We start from the raw sequence: 21,276 nt of genomic DNA on the forward strand, positions 1-21,276 counted from the left end.
TTAAACTTCAAATTTAAACGTTTCATGCAATTTAATAATGAAATAAAATATTTAAGTAGTGCTCCTAAAAATATATTATATTATTGAATAAAAAATAATTGTTAAAAAATCGAAAAACTACCCACCTGGGCTTAACATGTTTCACCGGCCCTAATTGGAGTAGTTTTGAAAGTTCTAGTTCTAGAAAGTTTTTGAAGTCGTGCATTGTGATTTCTCAATTTCACTATCGATGGTTTTTGGACAGTTGAATGGAGAGCGATCGTATACATGCTTCAAAAAACAGTAAGTCATTCCCGTTCTTTTCGCTTATGAAATAAATCAAACACTAACGAAGGGTCAGAGCGGTTAACGGTGCGTGGATGATGCGCATTGTTCGCTCTAAGTGAGTTGATTCCATTCAAAACAACAATATTTCAGGCAACGAATGGGTAATCTGTAGGTTTGTGAAGATTTGTGACTATTGACTGTTAGAATCTGAATTCTTATTGGAAAGGAAACTAATTCGAGTCATTTAATATCTGGGCACACTGTTCATTATAGTGTAGCGCTCCCCGGGTAGAAATGATTTGCAAAACAATAGCAAACTTTATTATTAAAACCTATTAAAGCTCATTGGTAAAAATTAACAATATTAATGAACGAAAAATGAGTTGCAATTCCAAAAGTAATTTCCATTAGAGAATAACAAAAATATAGGAAATTCTGTCATATTAATATAAAATTAACATTAAAATATAACCCTCAATTTTGGCCAATTGTTGAAACGATCTCTGGAACACTTATATTATGTTGGTGACAGTTCATTTGGCGATTATTATTTCATATCGGATGAACCATTTCAGTGGACAGTGTCAGTTTAGTCATTATTTTTCTGGTGGAATTTCTGGAACAATGTCGCTAGAAAGTAGTTTTTTGTAGACTCCTATCCTAATTACGTAACGTTACAATATATATCATATAATTTAATCGTTTTTTTTATAATTTGGCATTGAATATTGGCGCCCGGGGCAATATATGATTTACTTCTGGAATTTCATGAACCGAATGTAGCGAGCCTAGCGACTATGGAGACATTTTCACTGTTAAACATCTTTTCTTATCGATTTCGTTCATTTTAAAGAAATTACTCAATATAATTTATAAATCTAAATCAAAACGCCTTTGGAAGCCGTGTGAATAATGCTTTTATTGTCAGTCAATCAATTCAGCATCGACAAACAAACCCCTTCGCTAGAGTTTTGGAAAAAGTGTTTTTGTACCACGCAGAGTACAACACCACTTATTGCCGAGCAAACGACCTGTCTACTACAATAATTACAAGCTAACTAAACTGTCAACATTTCCGTTTAAATGTTTTGAATTGTTGCCAACATTACGGATGAGAAGTCGTCACTCTGGTTATAGGCACTCAAGTTTTTATCATCTGCCAAAAAAAGCATTCGGCAAGAATCCTTACTGTGGACGTATTTCATCGCCTACTTATAACAGTTTAAAAAGAGCCTCCGTGTAAGAACACACATTAAACTGAAAGTGTTTTATTGTTATAAAATATAAATCAAATGAAAAATATAATTTTGCTGTTTTATATTTTGAAGTGACATTCAAATATGGTGTTCTAATCTTTATCGACTGTTTGTCCGACTTTGTGAGCTTGAAATTATTCAAATATTAAGCAGAATATTGATATAGAATCGATGCAGGGTTTAGCTCATTTTGAAAAAATAACCGCAATAAAATTGTCTGTCTCGAGTAAGACGTCACATAAAAACATAAACCCGAAGAATTATAATGCTATTTCCCAAAGTCAATGCGGTAAAACTTAATTTCAATCGAATATTATTACATGAAAATGAAATTTATGGTCAATGACTGTCAGCATATCCATTTGACTTGTGTTACGATACTCAAATGAAGCTCCCGGAAATCATTGTCAATTGAATAACCGTAGCTAGTCACTTGTAGTTATGCTTGCTCAGTTTTAAGTGCCAAGTAGTCTATCTGCTTCATTGTCTTCACTGTTGGTATTGGTCAAGTTAGAATGAATGGGCATGGACATCAACTCGATAACCAAAACGCTCTCCGGCAAGAATTACAAATAGATCAATTTAGCTGTTTCTGCGAAATTTGAGTGATTTTCGGTTTGGAGAACATAAGCACTTTTGCGGTACTTCCGGAACCAGGAACAACGATCCGGTATACTCACCAGTGCAGTAAAACTTCATTCAATTCAATTGAAACCGAATGTGAAACACACTGACGATCTCTCTACTGCAGTAAACTTCACACTCTGACACACACAACGTTCGGTTACGTACCGAACCGGCAGCATTCAGTTCTTCAATCGATTCTCTTCAAATCAAAGCTCAGTTTCACCGCTGTTAGTTGATCTCTTTCAATAGTGTAAGAGCGGCCTTCAAATGAGGTTTATGTTAACATTTTAATTGGTTCAAGGTAATAGATGAAAGACAAACCAGGTAGCTAAAATATCAATTACAGAATACACATAAATTGATAGTTTCCTCCTTAAGTTTTCATTTTTAATACTTCGCTCCATTTATAATTCTATTCATTCGAACTTATTTACTACCATGAGCGAAGACAATTAAGCAGTTAGACTACTTGGCACTTGAAACTGAGTAACCAGAACTTTAGATGACCAGGTACGATTATTCAACTGACGATTAATTCTGGGAGCTTCATTTGAAATCTGTATAAAATGTTCAAAACGACGTATGTAACAATGAGAGATTCTCTTTGTTTACTTTCTCATTTGATTATTACGGCACTCTTAGCAATCCGTCTCTCCAGTTATTTACCGATAATAATAACTAAAGCTATCATCTTTTAATCTGCTCGGGAGAAATCACCGAAAAAAGCAGTAATCTTTTGCAATAATCGAAAGAGAAAGTAAACAAAGAGAATCTCTCAATGTTACATACGTCATTTTGAACATTTTATACAGAAATGTTATATGAGTTTGTATCGATATGCTGACGATCAGTGGCCATAAATTTCATTTTCATCTGATTCATTCGATTGAAAATGAAATTTTATCGCACTGATACCCACATCCAATGTCATAAACTGACCATACCTGCCTAATTGAAAAATTATACGATTATTTGAAGGTATTTGGCTCGATTTTTCCGTGTCATGTATAAAATCACACTCCTGAAAATGAAGTTTTAATACTTATCGCCCTGTAATTCCGGAACCAGAAGTCGTATTCGGATGAAATTCAGTAGGATTATATGGAATCGTGAGACCTAAGATTGTGCAAATCGGTCTCTGAGAAAATCGAGTGCATTTTTTTAGTTCATTTTGCATATTTTACCCCGTTACTCGGGAACCGGAAATCAGATCCAAATAATTCTATGCAGTAAAAGGGCCAATAGTTATCTCATTAGTTTGAAAGAAGATGAAAAGATGAGCTGATCTATCTTATGAGCCTATGTGTAATTCTTGAATTTGATCCGAAACCAACTTCCTGATGATGTCCCAATCCATTTCAAAGGTTCCAGAATCACCGGATTATGGGTATTAGAAATTTCAAACCATCGCATAGAAAGGCGATGTGGAAAACGTAAAACTGTCTTAAATCAAAATTCAAACCTATTTAAGCTTTAGGTTATTTATTTAGATTTATTTAAAAGATATTTTTATTTAGGCCTAATTGCGTACAAGCTTTACGTGGCCGATTGAGTCGATTTTTTAAATAATTTTTTTTGAGTTGGATCTCGTTGTCACCCTTTTTCTAGGGGGAGAGGAGCTTCCATTTCCCTCCTGGGAGGATTGAAGGGCACTTCCTTCGTGGTCGTCTCGTCATCCATTGCCGCATCGATGGAATTGATGTCGATTTCCGTCTTCTTTTCGTTGCTAGTTGCTGTAGATGCACCTTGTTGTACTTTGGTTGCAGTTGCTGGTTGGTTGGAGGGTAAGTTGCTAACTGTTGCTGGTGTACTTTGTTCTATAGGGGATGGTGATGGATTCGTTGAAGGGTTGGTGGCTTCATTGTTGTTGGTGGCTGTCACAGGTGTACTGGGGTTGCTTGGGGTTGGTGTTGGAAGCACCGTTGTCCTTTGGTGTAGTTGTCTCCTTGTCCAGTTTATCACATGGCTTGCCGTTGTGGACAGCTTTTTGGCAATATTGACATGTGGCCATCTGATTGTCATAGGTAACAAGTGATTTGCACGGAATTCTTGTTTCCTGACCGAAAGTCACATAGGCCTCTTCAAGCGCATGCGTAACAAACGTATGCCATTTAGAATACCGGGGAAAAAGTTCTTCCACTTTTCTTTTTCGATAGAGAGAATCTCTCCGTATTGGGACATAGTTTTGCGAATATAAGGATCGATGACGCTTGAGGGAAGATTATGCACACGCACTTCTATAGCACTATCTTCCATATATACTGGAATGTTGTACTTAATGTTTTCGTGCTCCACATAGTGCACATTGTTATTGTCTTTTGCGAATTGAATTACATCCAACTCTTTATAAAACTGGATGTAAACAACATTATTTGTATTATTGCATTGAAGTAAATGCACACGTTTAATGTCAAGATGCATTTGCTCCTTAAGCAAACCTTCAAGTTCTCGTACCGAAGGTCGAATTTTGCACTGCCTGAAGTCAATAGCAATTGTATTCTTTCGTGTCGGCGGTAGCTTTTGTTCGTTTGGTTCACTCATTTCGAGTAGAGCTGTGCGCCGCCGCGCCACGCCGCCGCCGCCGATAATTTCGACACGCCGCCAATTTAAGAAAAAGATGGTCAGCGCGCCGGTTATCCCATTTTAATCGTGCCGCCGATAATATTACATCAGCCGAACAAATGATTTTGTCAATGTGGAAAATTGTTTACAGTTTTCATGAAAATTCATTGAAAATTACAGTACAGTCACTTTCCTCCTACTTATACTGAAACTCAGTACTACCGTTGTCAACCGAAGCCAATGTCATTTGATTCAAAGTCTATTTTCTGTCTTTATTTAAAAGGTTTTGAGCTATTGGCACATTATCGCAACATTATCGGTCGCGACATCTGAAAATAAAAAATGGAACCAAGAAAAGGAGGGTTCTTCCGAAAAAAAAATAATGTTAGGTTTTTTCGGGTTAACATTTTTTTTAGAAACCAGTGTAGTGTTGATTTCTCGGGTACTAGAATGTTTAGCGATCGAGTACCATTTATTTTGGATACTTTATTTGTTATTTCCGGGCATTTGAAAAATGGTATTGAACAAAGTTTCATGCTCCATTCTAAATAAACGTTAGTTTTCGCACAATAAATTAAGATCAACGTTACCAACTCAAAGTAAAAACATTTTCTTCTACTTCTACTATGACTTTTCAAATGAATTTACCTGTTTTTATAAGAAATCGTTACAAATGTGAAGTAATTAAAATTTGAATTTGTTAATTTGATATTATTTTTGATATCTGAATGAATTTGAGCGCCAAATCGATTTTATGTTAATTACATACGTACGAAAAAGATATACTTATTTTTTGAGTTGATAAAACGATTTTTATACATGATAATTATCAACTATGTAAAAAGCGATTTGAAAAATAGTTCCGAATAAAACTTCATATTTCTTGCTCATAATAAAAAAAACCCTTTGTATATGAATGAAATATTTATTTAAACAATAGTCAACCATCTCCAAATAATCGCACTTATATTCATCTCAATTTCTCTTCTAATTCGATGCATTCGAAACCATTTACCATCTCTATTCACTACGTTTGCTTTAATGGATCACATAAACATTAGGATCTTTGATTGTAGGTCGACAAAACAATAAGATAGAGAAATTGTCCTGTGTGAATCAATATTAAAATTTTTAAAATGTTTATAATTGATTACGCCGAATCGCGCCGCCTCCGCCGCCGATGTTTTCAGGAAACAGCGTCACGCCGATTCGCCGCCGCCGCTGGTCAAAAAGACGTTTCAGCCGCCGATGTTGACATTTTTGATCGGCGCACAGCTCTAATTTCGAGGTCGTTCTATTGTTCACTACACAATACAGTACTTGGTTTCTTCTGGCCCGAACGTAAGCGGTTTTGTTTTATTAACTGACTTGGATGAGATGTGAAAGTGAACTGAGTTTTAGGTTATGTTAGTTGCAAGCTATATAAACAGACTTCGACTACACTGTCAAATTACCGAATTCATTATTTTTTCTCAGAGATGGCTTTAACTGAGATTAGGAAAAAGGTCTCATGGTTTCCTTGAACTATTGAATTTTATCCGCACCTGCCATTGGAAGAATGATGTTTATAATTCAAACCGTTTCGACTTATAACTTATGCTAGTAGATCCCCAATCAAATTGTTTTTATTTTCTTCCAAGACCCAAAGAAAAATATTTTTTAGAAAACCACAGTGTTTAAAAAAGAATATGAGTGATATGAGAAAGACATGATCACACCACTAGATGGGTTAGAATAGATATATTTGGCAACAACAACACGTAGGAAGAAAAATTAGTGTTAGAAGAATAAACAATTCAATGTTAGACAAATTTAAAGTTTTTCTCAAATACCACTTTATGTTAGTTCCCAGTAGTGCAGTGTGTTAATTAACGTGTATAGGCATATGACACAATAAAATAAGAGTGCTAATAAGCATAAATCAGGATGAAAAATCACATTTTGAAAGCATTTATCGGTCTAATGATAGATAATGAAACATTTCGATGACTTGGTGATTGGAATATTATTTCGTCTAGTTTCCAGCAAGGTGCAAAAATCGCTAGAAATCAATTGAAGCCGATCACACAATGTTGTTTGCTGTGTTGACATTTAAAGTACTATCATTGATAATCTTCTGTCCAGCAATACTCCATAAAAGACGCATAACAGCAGCAAAAAAAGTTCGGTTTATTTCGCTTCCCAGTACAGTACAGACGCTGCTTAACTATTTACAACAAATGTCAAACTAGTAAACCTTTTCATCTTCAAAATGCTGAAAGGTTAGTGTTGTTAGTCAGCCACGTTAATTAGAAACAGTGTTGTACAACCGCGCGCTGCCCAAACAACCCAAACTTGCTAGGTTTTTTCTGGTCGATCTAATATCCCACACAATCGATCGGACGGAAGCACATTGGGCCATTGCACGACTCCACAGGAAAATCGAAAATCGAAAGCCACTGCAGACATGCGTTTGGTTGGAAGTCAGCAATTTTTTTTCACTTCGCTGCCATCATCGCAGGCCCAGACGTTGTTCTGTTAAATACACGCCAAGCGAGGGCCGCCGATTTTCACCTTCGAACAACTGAGCGCAGCGGTGCGAATTTCGCCTACTGCGTGCAATGCAACCGACCTACCGGTGCGAATTATGCCCACTAAATGTTTTAATGGTTCAATAACTGGCGATTAGAAGTGGTCCGACGGTAAGAAGAACGTAATTTTTCCACCGAATGAAAATTGCGCTTTCTGCCATTCACGCCTTTCGCACGCTGAAGGAAGTGCGACCTGAGGGTCGTCGTTTGAATGCTGTTTTGACGTGGATCAGAACACTGGTTGGATTTCCGGAATCGGCAATGTTACGGGAAATCATCACATCACTTAATCCGATAAAGTTGGGTTGGAGGACCAGATCACCAATAAACATTAGTGTTAGCAGTAACCTAGATTATTGCACGGAGAACCCTTCGATCATAAAATTGCGATATCGCAGTTTTTGATTTTTGCGATAGTTGATTTAACTAATTTCTTTTTGATTCAACCAATATGGTTTTTGATTTGCATATATTCAAGTAGTTGAAAAATATGTTGTTTTGAATGCTGTCAAATGCCGGAGACAGTTGAAAGCAAAACAATAATCGCAATGCAAAATCAACAACTTTTTTAGTTGAAATCTGTTAGCTACGCTTCAAAATGTCAATGAAAACAACATCGATGATTAAAGCGTTTGGTGAAATTGTGTCCATTCGATTTGAGAAATTTATGATTCCATAACAAGGTTTATTTAACAGCGGTGTTGTGATAAAGTTTACCTTGTTTAAGATGAAAAAGATTTGGTGACAAATTAGAAAATGATCATCTTGTAATGTTTCAGGTATGCGCAAAAATTTTATACTACAAATTCTATCATTGATTTACTTCCAGCAGACTGTTTTACTTCCAGCTGTTTGATACCGATAATGATGTTCATGCATTAGCAATAAAACGCTTTTTGACATGAATTTAATTTATAAAAGTAACAGGAGCGAAGGGTTTCAAACACACAGAGGCGCTGCGTTTGAATGGCGCGTTTGAATTGCCGTCGCAAAATTACAATTCCCAGCGGTTGATGCACCCAAGCTCATATAAATTGACTAAAATTATCAGTGCATAACTTTAGTTCAACCGTTTGAAGGCATCATCTTTCAATACTCATTTTAGGTAAGTTTAATAAAAATATCTAAAACAAATAAAACCGATTTATTTTTCAATTAACAGAGTTTTGTTTCAATAACAACACCAGTTATTTCAACTAAAATATTTGTTGAAATTGAAAGGTATGTGTCCTCACTAATTGACAGCATTTTTTTTTTTCAAACAGTTAAATTAGTTATTTCAACCATCGTTTCTGCTAATCGAAAAACAAAAATGACAGTTTAGTTAAAACAACAATCGATTAGTTGTACCAAATTTTAACCAATCGAATTCAGAAAATCAACTAATATTCTGGTTGAAATGGGATCGCGGGTGGTTCCGTGTGTGATCATGACAATTACCAGGGTTGCTAAATTAGTTTTGAGATATGGCAACACTTATCACAATACTTCAAATTTGACATCAACACTGTATACTCAAGTGCTTTAAATGGCATGCCTGCCCGAAATACTCTGTGTTATTCGAGTCTACTTGTGCTTTTTACAATGATTGCGATTCATTTCTTTTCCGATTTTCACTAACTAATCCAGATCCGACTTCCAATTTTTGAATTACAGAGTGACGTGAGTTTATAATTTCAAACCGTCATTAAATGCGACAATGCAAAACACGTGAATAATATCATTAAATTTGTGTTTAAAACTTTTTTAATTTATTATTTGTGTTAACAGTCTACAACTTTTCGTAGTAAAAGTACCGGGAATTGTTGTCAAAACTTTAAAATGGAACTCATTTCATTTTTAGAGGTGACTTTACCGATTTTCACACACTAAAATTGAAATGCGGGGTAATATGGTACTATAGGTGCCTTTTGAATTATCCGGATTTGACTTATTCGGAATTATAAGGCGATGAGTGTTTGGCCACAAATAACAGATATACAGGCTCACATAAGAACTGTGTGTAGAATTTGCTCAATCTGCACGGCGAATACTTGTAGATGTCACCAGTATCATAATATCCTGTAATATCTTCGCTGAGGGATGGAGAAAAGATAACATAAAAGTCGATTTACCAGAAGCGGTTAAACAATAACTTAAAGTTGTTGAGATTTATTGAATCCGAAGATGAAGAACTGAAAATAATTAATTCTTACAATGCAAAACAATCTTTTTCAGTGAGGTTTCAAAACTATTTTTATTATCTGTGTCTTCACGGAGATGTCACCACGATCAATACAAGGTGCCACCACGATTTGGATGCCACTTTCTCATGAGCCACAATTTTTTGGTGCAACAACAGCAACTCACGCTAGATTTTTGTTTTGCTGTTGGTTAAAATGACGTGTTTATTTTAGTTCAATTCCGATCGAATTCTCGTGTGATTTATGCGCTATGGAAATTAAGTTGTCTTTAACACTTAGGGAAATCACGTGGTAAGTGTTAAAATTGTTGTAGTTGGAATATTTCTATAACAGGCAGGAGGATTTTGTTATCGTTCCGGAACATAGTGGAACGTTTTGAAAGATCCCGGCGAACAGTCGAGTAGGTTGCAGTAGTGTTTCCAACGTATGGCAAATTTGAAATTTACACAGGATTTAAAATAAATTTTGTTCGAGCCTGAATATCTGTTATCTGTGGTTTAGCTGAAGCCACAAAAAGCGTAAGCCTCGACATATTTAATGAATTACTACACAGTTCAAAAAAGTCTTGTGATTTTACATCTTATAAGATGCACATAAATGGAGAGTCGTATTTCACACAGATTAGATATTCTAGAACATGTAAAATTGTGTGTTTTGAAAATTGCAGGAGTTTGAAATCGAATGAAATAAAAAAACAAAATATCGAAAGCAACAGCGCGCCTTGAACCGAGAAACATTAGATCACAAAGCTCGTCAGTTAATCGACTAAACCAAAGAAGCCCATATCCGCTTGATGAATAATTGATTCATATAAATTTATACAGCGGCGCTTGGTAGACAAGTGCAAATTACATTCGGATCCAGTAAAATTCTGTACGAGTGGAATATTGCGTCATTTGGAAAGTTAAATAGTTATGAATTGTATCGTTTGCAGAATTATGTCACCTGTAAATTCATAAATTATTTCTGTGTAGTATCATCCTATCCTGTATGGGATGGAGAAAAGATACCATCAAATTTACCGATTCATCAGAAGCGGTTAAACAATAACTGAAAGTTGTTGAGATTTATTGAATCCGAACCAGAGGTGAAGAACTGAAAATAATTAATTCTTACAATGCAAAACAAATCTCTTTCAGTGAGGTTTTAAAACTACTTTTATTATCTGTGTCTTCACGGATAGAAAGTCATTGCCGGTACCATGATTAAGAAATTATGAAAATCATGAAACGTGTTTTATCATGAGATCATACCTATTAATAATGATATTATGAGCAAAATGATTTAAATCATGAAAATGTTTATTATGGATTTGCTTACAAAATTATCAGTAATAGGCATGATCTCATGAGCAGTAATGTTTCATGATTTTCATAATTTTCTAACCACGGTACCGGCAATGAATTTGTATCCATCTTTTTTTTCTGAGTGATGCAAATATAGTTAATCCAGTGGGTTTTTCTCTAGTCCAGATAAGTAAATAAATAGATTAATAAATAAATAAACAAATAAATTTTTGTCTTCTCTAAGAAAGACGAGAAGAAAGGTAATGGTTGCAATGTCATTATTCATGATCCTATGCTCATATGATCCTATATACTCCGTTCACTACTGATTCGAAATATTCGAACATCAATGCTTCTATGAATTTCATATCTTTTGCTTCTCTCAGTCAATATTTGTAGATAGCCAATTAAATACTGTCTATCGAGAAACGATACTTTTATTCGTCTTAACTTCTACATACATTTTATGTACTATTACTATTGGATAGAGTGAGATCTGCTCAGATCTCTGTTCAATGCATTGGCTAAAAGAATAAGTTGAAAGTTGGTGCATTCGCTTCGAATTTTTGCATCGGTATTACAAAACTAGGGTAAGGGCTCCCTATTTCATCTCATTTGTAAGGACGTTACCTTAAAAACCTGATTCAGTCACCAAAATCACTACGATTTTTTCATATTTCTGCTTAATTCGCCTTGCTCCACATTGGGAATTGATTCACATTCTTTGGAAATTAAAATAATAATTAAAAAATCAGCTGAATACACTTCTGATATGTTCACTACTGTGCTTCTAATTTCATCTCAAAGGTTTTATATTCATCCTATCATTGGTCCTTTATTCATCTCATAAATTAGCGATGGCGACAGCAATCAAAACCAAAATATTGCACTATTACACTCTCAGGTTCAAAATGTCAGAATTTTCGATAAAATGGGCCTAATGCCAACTATGACACACGGTATTTAAAAAAAAACAGTTAGGAATCATTTCGACGTTTAAAATTTTTTGGATCGTTTTTATTACCTTTCGTTTCAAATTTAAAATTTTACTCTGCAGTTAATTTGGAGAACTTAAAAAAACAAAAAAAGAATTGCTACTATTTAGGAATTAGCCGGTCTTAAAACAAAATGCAGAATCAGAGATGCCATTCATACAGATTTATCTGTATTGTATAGATTTTTGCGTTCGCATTCGTTAAATCAAATTACAGATTTTCTAAATTTAATACAGATTTGTAAAGGTTCATAAAAAGTGAGAAGTAAAACGTTAGACTTTTCTCTCTGAGTATCTATTAGTATTTGATTGCAGTACTTCTTTAAAAGTTTATTAATCAACGGACAAATCACATGTTAAAATGGAAATCGATGTTCGATGATGAACACTGATAAACATTTATATTAAAATTTAAAACCAATTTGAATTTGATTTGAATTTGAATTTGATTCATTTTGTTAATGAAAACAGATAGAGCAGATACATATCTTCTATGAAAATATCTTGCATCTCTGTGCACAGCCGATGAAACACACACATTTAACAGTGTTATGGTGACGTATAGCGGAAAGAAATCAATGCTACTAGATTTGCCACAATGGTTATTTGATTAGTATTTAACACGCTCTATTTGGTAATATTAGAATCCGAAACAGTTTTATTTATATATAAATATCAGTGACATAATTAAACTAATGTCACGGATACCAAAAAATACTTGTTGATGATAACTTAAAGAAGAAAAAATATTTTTTCTATTTAACATTATGAGAAAACTTGGCAACCTTGCGATACGAAATGAGATGAAAACAAAGCGCAATCAAGTGAATTAAGTGCAAATTTTCATCTCATATTTTTCATTGCTTTTATTGGTTATCAGGTAATTTCAGAAGTCTTTAATCGTTGAATAAACAAGTGGAAATTGAACATTACTAACTATAAAATCATCCAACATTGAATAGTTGTGTAATTATGTGAAATAGTGATCATGTGTTGAGACGAATCGATTAGTAAATAAACAGAAACATGATGAATTGTAAAACTTCAGACGAAAGTGGTTCCTAAATCAAAAAGTGAGTTTATTTTAAATGAAAAAAGCGATCGTTGAAGGTTTTTTAACTATGTTTTTTTTTCAATTGGAAAGAGTGGCAAAACCTAGAATAAATGTTTTAAAACGTTCCACAGTTTTGTTCAGGTACGTTTAAAGATATGATTAAAGTTCAAAGTTATGAGGTAAAGGAATAAGATGGAAATTGGAGCTGAGATGAAATAGGAAGCCCTTACCCTATTACACATTCTTCACACCGACTACTTGGCAAATCATCCATTTAAGGCCGAGTAATCTAAAAATAATGTGGTGGGTTGACTAATGACAGTATAGTCACCCTAGCAGATATCGATTCTAGCGGAGCATGAAAACATACATTAGAATTTTAGCATATAGTTTATAATAGTTCGAATGAAGACAACTCGATTATTCTGTTTGTTTTATCTCTTAATGCCACCCAAAAAAGGAATTCTATCCTTCGTTATCAACTTTCATCAGAATTAAGTCTTCATGTTGAGAATACTAACTGCATACCATACTTAAAAATATATGAGAATATAACTTTACCCATGCTAAGATTCATAGTGATCGATGAAAGTGTTTTCTGGCTCTGAAAGGCTATATTGATAATGAAATTCTGTTCTTCGATTTAGTTTACCACACAGCTTTGGTCGTTTCCTCGTTAAGGACTCGTTTTGCATCCTCTCTTCTAAAAAAACTCTTTTAATCATCACCTCTAAGATGTAAGAAATATCTGTTTCGATTCTTTTTTATTTCGATCAAATTAACACTCAAACGCTCGGGTTGGGATTTTCATCGATTTTTTTTCAAAAATTTGTAACTACTGAATAAATTGACCGATTTTGATGCATTTGGTGTCAGATAAACCGGGTATTCTTTAATTTCATTCTGCCTTAATCGATGTTGATATGGTCCAAAAACACCGGTGTTATTCCAGATCGCCTTGGGGTAAGTCGTTTTTGCCATTTGGGGTATTCTATCTAAAAAACTAAAAATGTATATGGGAACAGTTCTGGAACAATCCGGAATGTGCAAGATTTACTAAAACGCATCAATTTGAATAAACTAATCATTTGGCCAACCATCCCAGAGGGTACTGGAACCGGTTACAAAACATTTTTGCGTCTTTTCAAAAAAGTCTTTCAGAAGTTTTGTAACCGGTTCCAGTACCCTCTGGGATGGTTGGCCAAATGATTAGTTTATTCAAATTGATGCGTTTTAGTAAATCTTGCACATTTCAGATTGTTCCAGAACTGTTCCCATATACATTTTTAGTTTTTTAGATAGAATACCCCAAATGGCAAAACCGACTTACCCCAAGGCAATCTTTAATAACACCGGTGTTTTTGGACCATATCAACACCGATTAAGGCAGAATGAAATTAAAGAATACCCGGTTTTTCTGACAGCAAAAGTATCAAGATCGGTCAATTTATTCAGTAGTTACAAATTTTTGAAAAAAAAATCGATGAAAATCCCAACCCGAGCGTTTGAGTGTTAATTAAATTCAACACCCCATGCCAGGAGCCTTTAATACACCCCGCTCCCTCAAAAAATACCCTTGAGATACTCTTTAAAGTGAATAAAGCATATTTGCCAAGTTTGATAGGAATCGATTGAGTTATTTCGGAGTTATGCTGGAAAATACAAATATGTCAAAATACAGCACATCTCATATATACATTAGAGAGACGACATCTCACTTTTAGGTGTATTAAAATTTTTTCAATAATAAAAAACTGAAAAATATATTCTGCGATATGGAATTAACGATGAGAACGTAATAAACAGACACTTATCTTCGTATTTGGGATTTTGCTTGCAACTTCTATATGGGATGGCATCACTGTGCATCGTCGCAGGTATGAAAATGAGTTCTCCGCTTTAATACTCTTTGATACCAAACATTAAAAAAAAATTAATTTTGAATTATTTGTGGATATGTCATACAACTTTTATATAGCAGAGTTAGCAGCAGTTCATTATAGCTTGAGTGTAATCGTCACATTATCTCCAAACCATTATTTTCTTTTCACAGATAGTCTAAGTGCAATTGAAGCTATTCGCTCAAACGCCGCTTGCAAAAATGAACCTTTTTTCTTGGGCAAAATAAAACAGTGCCTGAACGTCATATTGAATAATAATTATCAAATCACAATAGTTTGGGTTCCGGCTCATTGCTCCATTCCAGGCAATGAAAGAGCCGATATTTTAGCCAAACGTGGTGCTATTGAGGGTGAAATTTATGAGCGACCGATTGCTTTCAACGAATTCTATAGCGCGTCTCGCCAAAGAACACTTGCCAGCTGGCAAGCTTCTTGGGATAAAGATGATCTGGGTCGGTGGATGCACTCAATTATTCCTAAAATATCGACAAAGGCATGGTTCAGGGGACTGGATGTGAGTAGAGATTTCATTCGTGTGATGTCCAGGCTCATGTCCAATCACTACACGTTAGATGCACATCTCCTTCGAATTGGACTTTCCGAGACTAATCATTGTGCTTGCGGCGAAGGTTACCGCGATATTGACCATGTTGTTTGGACATGCGTGGAGTTTCGTGATGTCAGATCTCAACTAATAAATTCCTTGCGTACCCAAGGTAGACTATCCAATGTCCCAGTTCGCGACATTCTTGCTTGTCGTGACCTTCCATACATGAAACTTCTTTATCATTTCATTAAATCCATTGGAGTTCCAATTTAAATTTTATTTTAAATTAGACTGTTTTCTCTTCCATGAGTTCAACCAATAGCCAACTATAGGATATTGAATATAAGTGGTGAACTGATACAAACAATCCTGAAATAGTTATAAGATCATGTACAAAATAAATGTATTTTATTTAATGTAATTTAAAATAGCAACTCGCTTGATAAAAACAGTGTTTAGATTAACTAATGAGTACCAACATACTAATATGATATTCGAAATGTATTAGGTTTAAACTACTATGTATTGTGGATGCCACGGCGAAGAAAAACTTATGTATATTGCCTATGAAATAAACGTATTTATGAAAAAAAAAAATGTCATACAACTGAAAATTTTATCATAAATATATGTTAATATTTCCGATGGTATGTAGCAATAAATGTTGTTGATACGTTAGATACAACAAGAGATATTCACGATCAAAAACGTATCACTCTTCGCCCCATAGTAAAGTAAGACGTATTCACGTCAAAACGTTAAATTTGGCAAAACAAAAATTAGGTCTACTGTGAGTCTTCCTAGATATACTGGTAATATCTTGTACTGTTGGTAGCTTTTTACAGCTCAATACAGACTCCACACTATTATTTCAAAAATGAATGAATGGTTGTACCAAAGACCGCATATCCAAATAAATTGTTCAACATGAAAGCGGTATCGAAACACAAAACGCGGCATTCAAGTAATGATTCCATTTGATACAACTTGAATAATATGTATGATTTCTTCTTCACTGCATCTAATTTTAATGCTGTATTAATTTAAATTGAACACCGGCACCTATCATCGAACAACTTAAACTTCACATCCATCAAAAGGTGCCAGAAATCAATACCATATCCATCAAATAGAACAATCAGCACCGAAATGCCGTGAATTATAGTTCTGTGCCTTTGTGTGTGTGTTTTTTTACATTCTTCCGCCAGTTAGCATACCACGATTTCTATTCGCACCTAGGACCTGCACGGTTGCGAACTTGCGGATCCAAAACAAAATCACCGGAACCCCAATTTTCATTATAAATCAATCCGATCCAGCCGATGAATTCGAACTCACACCAACCCAACCGGAGAGACTTTCGTGTCCAAGCATGTTTTCACTTTGGTGTTCGCCGTTGGTTCACTGCGCTGCGACTGGACTGACAACTTCTTCACCCGATGGCTGTGCGGCAAACAACAAAACACTAGCTTTAGCCAGCAACCAATCAAGAATCGAAATCGAGAGAAAAAGCTCCCCTCAGTCACGATCGCCCGTCAAAACATAAAATCAAACACCGCACATCCCAATTTTCCCATTAGTGCAAGACGTCCGTTCTCGAACGGAGCAGGAGGAGAAAAGAGTTTCAACCTTTTCCACGCGCCTCCCTCCCGTTATGTATTGTACTCATTTCTCCTGCTCCGCTAAAGACCACTTTGATAGCCAATTTGCATCCAACTACAGTAACATTTCCACAAGAGCATTTAAATTACACGTTCACCATCCAGCATCCAAATCTTCGCCAAACTGAGACACGGACTGGTTTCTGTTACTTGTTTTTTTTTTTGCTCGTTGTTCCCCGTACCTCGTATCGCTGTCAGTCCGCCTCGCTAAATCTCATCTTCTTTCCACTTACTTGCGTTTGACCAAGTCACCAAAGTCAGTTCGGCGATCTACGTCGTATTCCCCGATATAACCTGTTGAACTCTTTCTTGAAGACATGCAGTTATCAGAAATAGGGTGAAATCTTCCGGCCCACTCCCGTCACTTGGAATCCGCGTTCGAATCCGCGCTACAATCGTGATCACCACAAGCACCGGACTTTGCTAGGAGTACCGTTCTTTCACTTCACGATGGCCTTTGATATTTTATGCGAGCCAACTTCATAAAATTTACACCCGCCGCACTTAGGCGAACTTCACGTGGCACCCCACACGATGACGACGACGACGAGGAACCTCGCTCAAGAGCACTAAACCAAAAACAAAACACTGAATCACTGACACCACATCCCGTCCAAAACATTCACCGAGACTCCGCAGAGATAGACGAAACACTCATCCGCATCCGTAGAAGACAGCCTCTCAACCAACTTTCGTTGCACAGTGGTAAGACAGCACACAACCGTTACACATGAACGCTGAAAATAGACTAACATTCCGTATCCAGTTGCTGGCACTACGCTACCAACAACCCGGGGCCCACAGCAATCATGAATGACACCCGCAGTCTGGCTGGGCATGTTCATGCCGTCATTCACAACAGCGTACGGGTGGTTTGAAATCTGATGCTGATCCATCCCAAAATGGAAATGAACACCTGGACTTTCCATGCCAGCAATGTTCGGTTCATTTATGCTCTCTCGGCCGGTTTTTCTTTTCTTCTTGTGTGCCAGAGAACTAAAGGCAATGTTTTGTAAACATTGTGATTTTTCGTTTCGGGTGTTGGAGCGAGCAGTGGGAGGAGAGGCAGGGCCGGTACCTACACGCTACACGTGGAATCAGAAGCTTTACGCGTTCTCCCACAACTATTGCCCGAAGAGAGAAGAGACCGAAGGATTCATCGGACAGAAAATTTTCTTCGGACAAAGCTTGCTTTGATGCGCTTGAATCAAGCTTTTATTATTTCAGCTCTGAAATGTTTCCTCTTCAGCTTTCGATTTGAAATGTTTCCATGAACATTTTCACTGTGGGACCATCTTAGATATGTTTGTTTTATTTACTAAGGAGTGTATCGAAAATAAGCTATCCACAAATTTTTCTTTCAAATTATGATAAAAATCCACCTAGTGGTGTAATGATACCTTTCTCATGTATAATATTGTGGTATTCTATTTAAAAATTTTCTTTTCGATTTTTGAAAGAAACCAAGCAATTGCTTGTGCATTTACTAGTATAACATACAGAATGATACAGTGCTTTGCTCGCGTAGGTTATCCTTAAGAAAACGAAGTGGGTTCACTATTATATGCACTTCCGGCAGCGGAACCCGAGAACCAGTATAATCGAAGTCGGTTCGTACGGTTACCAACTAACATGACGTACAAACTCTACTAGTTTTTATTCAAATTTAGAAGATTTTATACAATTTTGCCATCGCACTCTAAATGAAGATATAAATGTTTGTTGTATCCGAAAATATGCAGTAATTTTTGGTAGGACCATGAGACCTTTCGTTTGGCACTAAGATTGGAATAACGGTTTTAAGTCCAGTTTATAAATTTTGTTGTTTCGCCGGTTTAAGTGACGGTGTACAATATTGAACACACTTTACCCTATAACTCCGGAACCGGAAGTCGGATCCGGATGAAATTCAGGAATTCCGTATAGGATCGTGAGACCTTTCATTTCAATCTAAGTTTGTGGAAATCAGTCAAACCATTGCTGAGAAAAGTGAGTGAGATCCATTTTGGTATATATGACCACTATTTCCGGAACTTCCGGAACCGGATACCGGGAACCAGAATAGCCGGAATCGGTCTGTTTAGTTGCCTACTGATAATGCCTATCGATTTGTGTAGTTTTGAGACAGGTTTAGAAAATTTTTTACGTTTTTTGTTTCGCCGATTTAAGTGACGGTGTACAATATGTAACACACTTTACCCTATAACTCCGGAACCGGAAGTCGGATCCGGATGAAATTCAGGAATTCCGTATGGGACCACGAGACCTTTCATTTGAATCTAAGTTTGTCAAAATCGGTTCAGCCATCTCCGAGAAAACTTAGTGAGATTCTTTGACACATACACACACAGACATTGCTCAGCTCGATGAGCTGAGTCGAATGGTATATGACACTTGGCCCTCCGGGCCAATTTTCACTAGTCGGTTTTTCAAGGTTTTTCAGGTGATGGACGAGACGAGGTTAAACTTGAGCATAATGAAAACCGGATGAAATTTAAGTTATTCCTTCACGAATTTTCGAACTTTTGATCGAACGCTCTTCATCAAGTTCCGGACAGGTGTTGCATCGCAATTTTTGGACGCTTGAGCCCAATTTTTTTTTGAACTTCTGCATGTAGACGGAATTTATACCCTTTTCCGCAGGCTAATTGAGAGTGGTTTTGGCAAAGTGAGCCGACGCTAAATCCGGCCAAAACAGTGGAGGTGTACTATACTTCTTATTTAAAGGCAGCAATCTCTTCTGGAGACACTCAGATCGATAGATTTCTGCATTTATATTTCCGGTAGTGTAAATAATGGTTGACTTCAAATCGCAGGAACATATTGATTGCCATACCAGTACCTTTCGACCGAATTTCTTCACTTGAATCGACCTGTTCGCATCGCTCACATCCTCCCCAACAACGACAGTAAAGTATTGTGGACCTGGAAGAGTTTTTGAGTCCTCCTTTACATATGTCTCATCGTCCATCAAAACGCATGCATCCGGACACTGCAGAAGACGTGAATACAATTTCCGGGCCCTTGTTGCTGGTCGCTTCTTCTGTTCTACACTTTGTTTCGAGATTTTCTGCTTCTTGTAGGTCTTCAGGTGATTTCGCCTCTTGATACGCTGGATCATTCCGACACTCGTTCGTGCTTTTTCGGCTAAATCACGTATTGACATTGATTTGTTCTTCGTGATTAGAGATACCACTTTCTGGTCCAGTTTCGGGTTGGAAGAACCGGGCTTTCTGCCTCTTTCTGATAGCTCATCCTAAGAATAATGTTCCCCAAACTTATTAATGATGGTTTCAACACTGGCGTGATGAATTCCAAACCGCTTCGCCAATTCTCGCATAATAATACCCTTCTCACTTAGCCATGTGTCCAGAACCTTAATGTTCACTTCCTTTTCAATACGCGACATTTTGAAAACGCAGAATTTCAACCGCACAAACAAGTAAACAAACGAAAGCTGACAGCCAAACGCACAGCATGCTGTGATCCGAGCATAAAAAACCATCACAAATACATGCGTACAACACAAATGTATGTGGATAGCTTATTTTCGATACACTCCTTATTTACATTTCGTCTTCGACTCATCAGTGCATTAGCATGTTATGTTACATTTACGTCTGTTTGACGTTATTAGCTGGCGTCAGTAGTTCAGTTTTTAGTACAAACCGGTATTCATGTGGTACCAAAACCTCTAAATGGCTACTTCCTGTTGACGGGCATTCTTCTGGCACTTCGGTAGAGACTGAACTGTGGAACCTAAGCGTCATAGTGGCGATCGCGGCGACATCTGCGAGGCACTCATCAAACTGCTCATTCAATATTCTATTCACAGTTCGTATGTGACCAAAAAGATAGTTCAATAGACGCCTAATCACTTCGATGCCGTTCGGTTGAGCAAATGTTATCATATAACACATGGATCAATAAGTCCCGAGACTAAAGCAGAGATGGCGCTCGTAGTAAACCAGTAACCACGTCTTTCTAGAGTACTAACCTTTGCTTGAAACGGGTCAAAATTTTAAATCGATCCGACCAGAAACAGTTGAGTTATCGAGGTTGGAGTAAAGTCGTTTTGTAGTTTGTTTAAAAAATGGAAAAAACCGAGTTTCGTGTTTTGATAAAACATCGTTTTTCAATGGGTAAAAACACCGTGCAAGCGAAACAATGGATTGAAAAATGTTATCCGGACTCTTGTCCATCAAAAGCAACGATTTGTTGGTGGTTCGCCGAGTTTAAACGTGGTCGTATCGACACAAATGACACGGAACGCTCAGGTAGACCTGTGGAAGCCGTTACACCGGAAAATGTGAGTGAAGTGACAAAAATTATAATGAAAGATCGTAAAGTGAAGCTCCGTGAGATTGC

General features: G+C 36.4%; 1 protein-coding gene across 3 annotated transcripts in view; it reads right to left on the bottom strand.

Annotated features, from left to right (window-relative positions):
- The window catches only part of LOC131429962 (zinc finger CCCH domain-containing protein 13), a 370,899-nt gene extending 353,231 nt beyond the window's left edge, over nt 1-17,668 (bottom strand). For 2 of the 3 annotated variants that reach the window (XM_058594511.1, XM_058594506.1), the window contains exon 1: nt 17,142-17,668. The gene's annotated coding sequence lies outside the window, so the exon portion shown is untranslated. Of the gene's footprint in view, nt 1-17,090 lie in introns of all 3 variants that reach the window. The other variant, XM_058594507.1, reaches the window with a different exon arrangement.
- Between the last annotated feature and the right edge of the window lie 3,608 nt (nt 17,669-21,276).

The sequence above is a fragment of the Malaya genurostris genome, chromosome 2 (assembly GCF_030247185.1).
Source record: "Malaya genurostris strain Urasoe2022 chromosome 2, Malgen_1.1, whole genome shotgun sequence".
Classification (NCBI taxonomy): domain Eukaryota; kingdom Metazoa; phylum Arthropoda; class Insecta; order Diptera; family Culicidae; genus Malaya; species Malaya genurostris.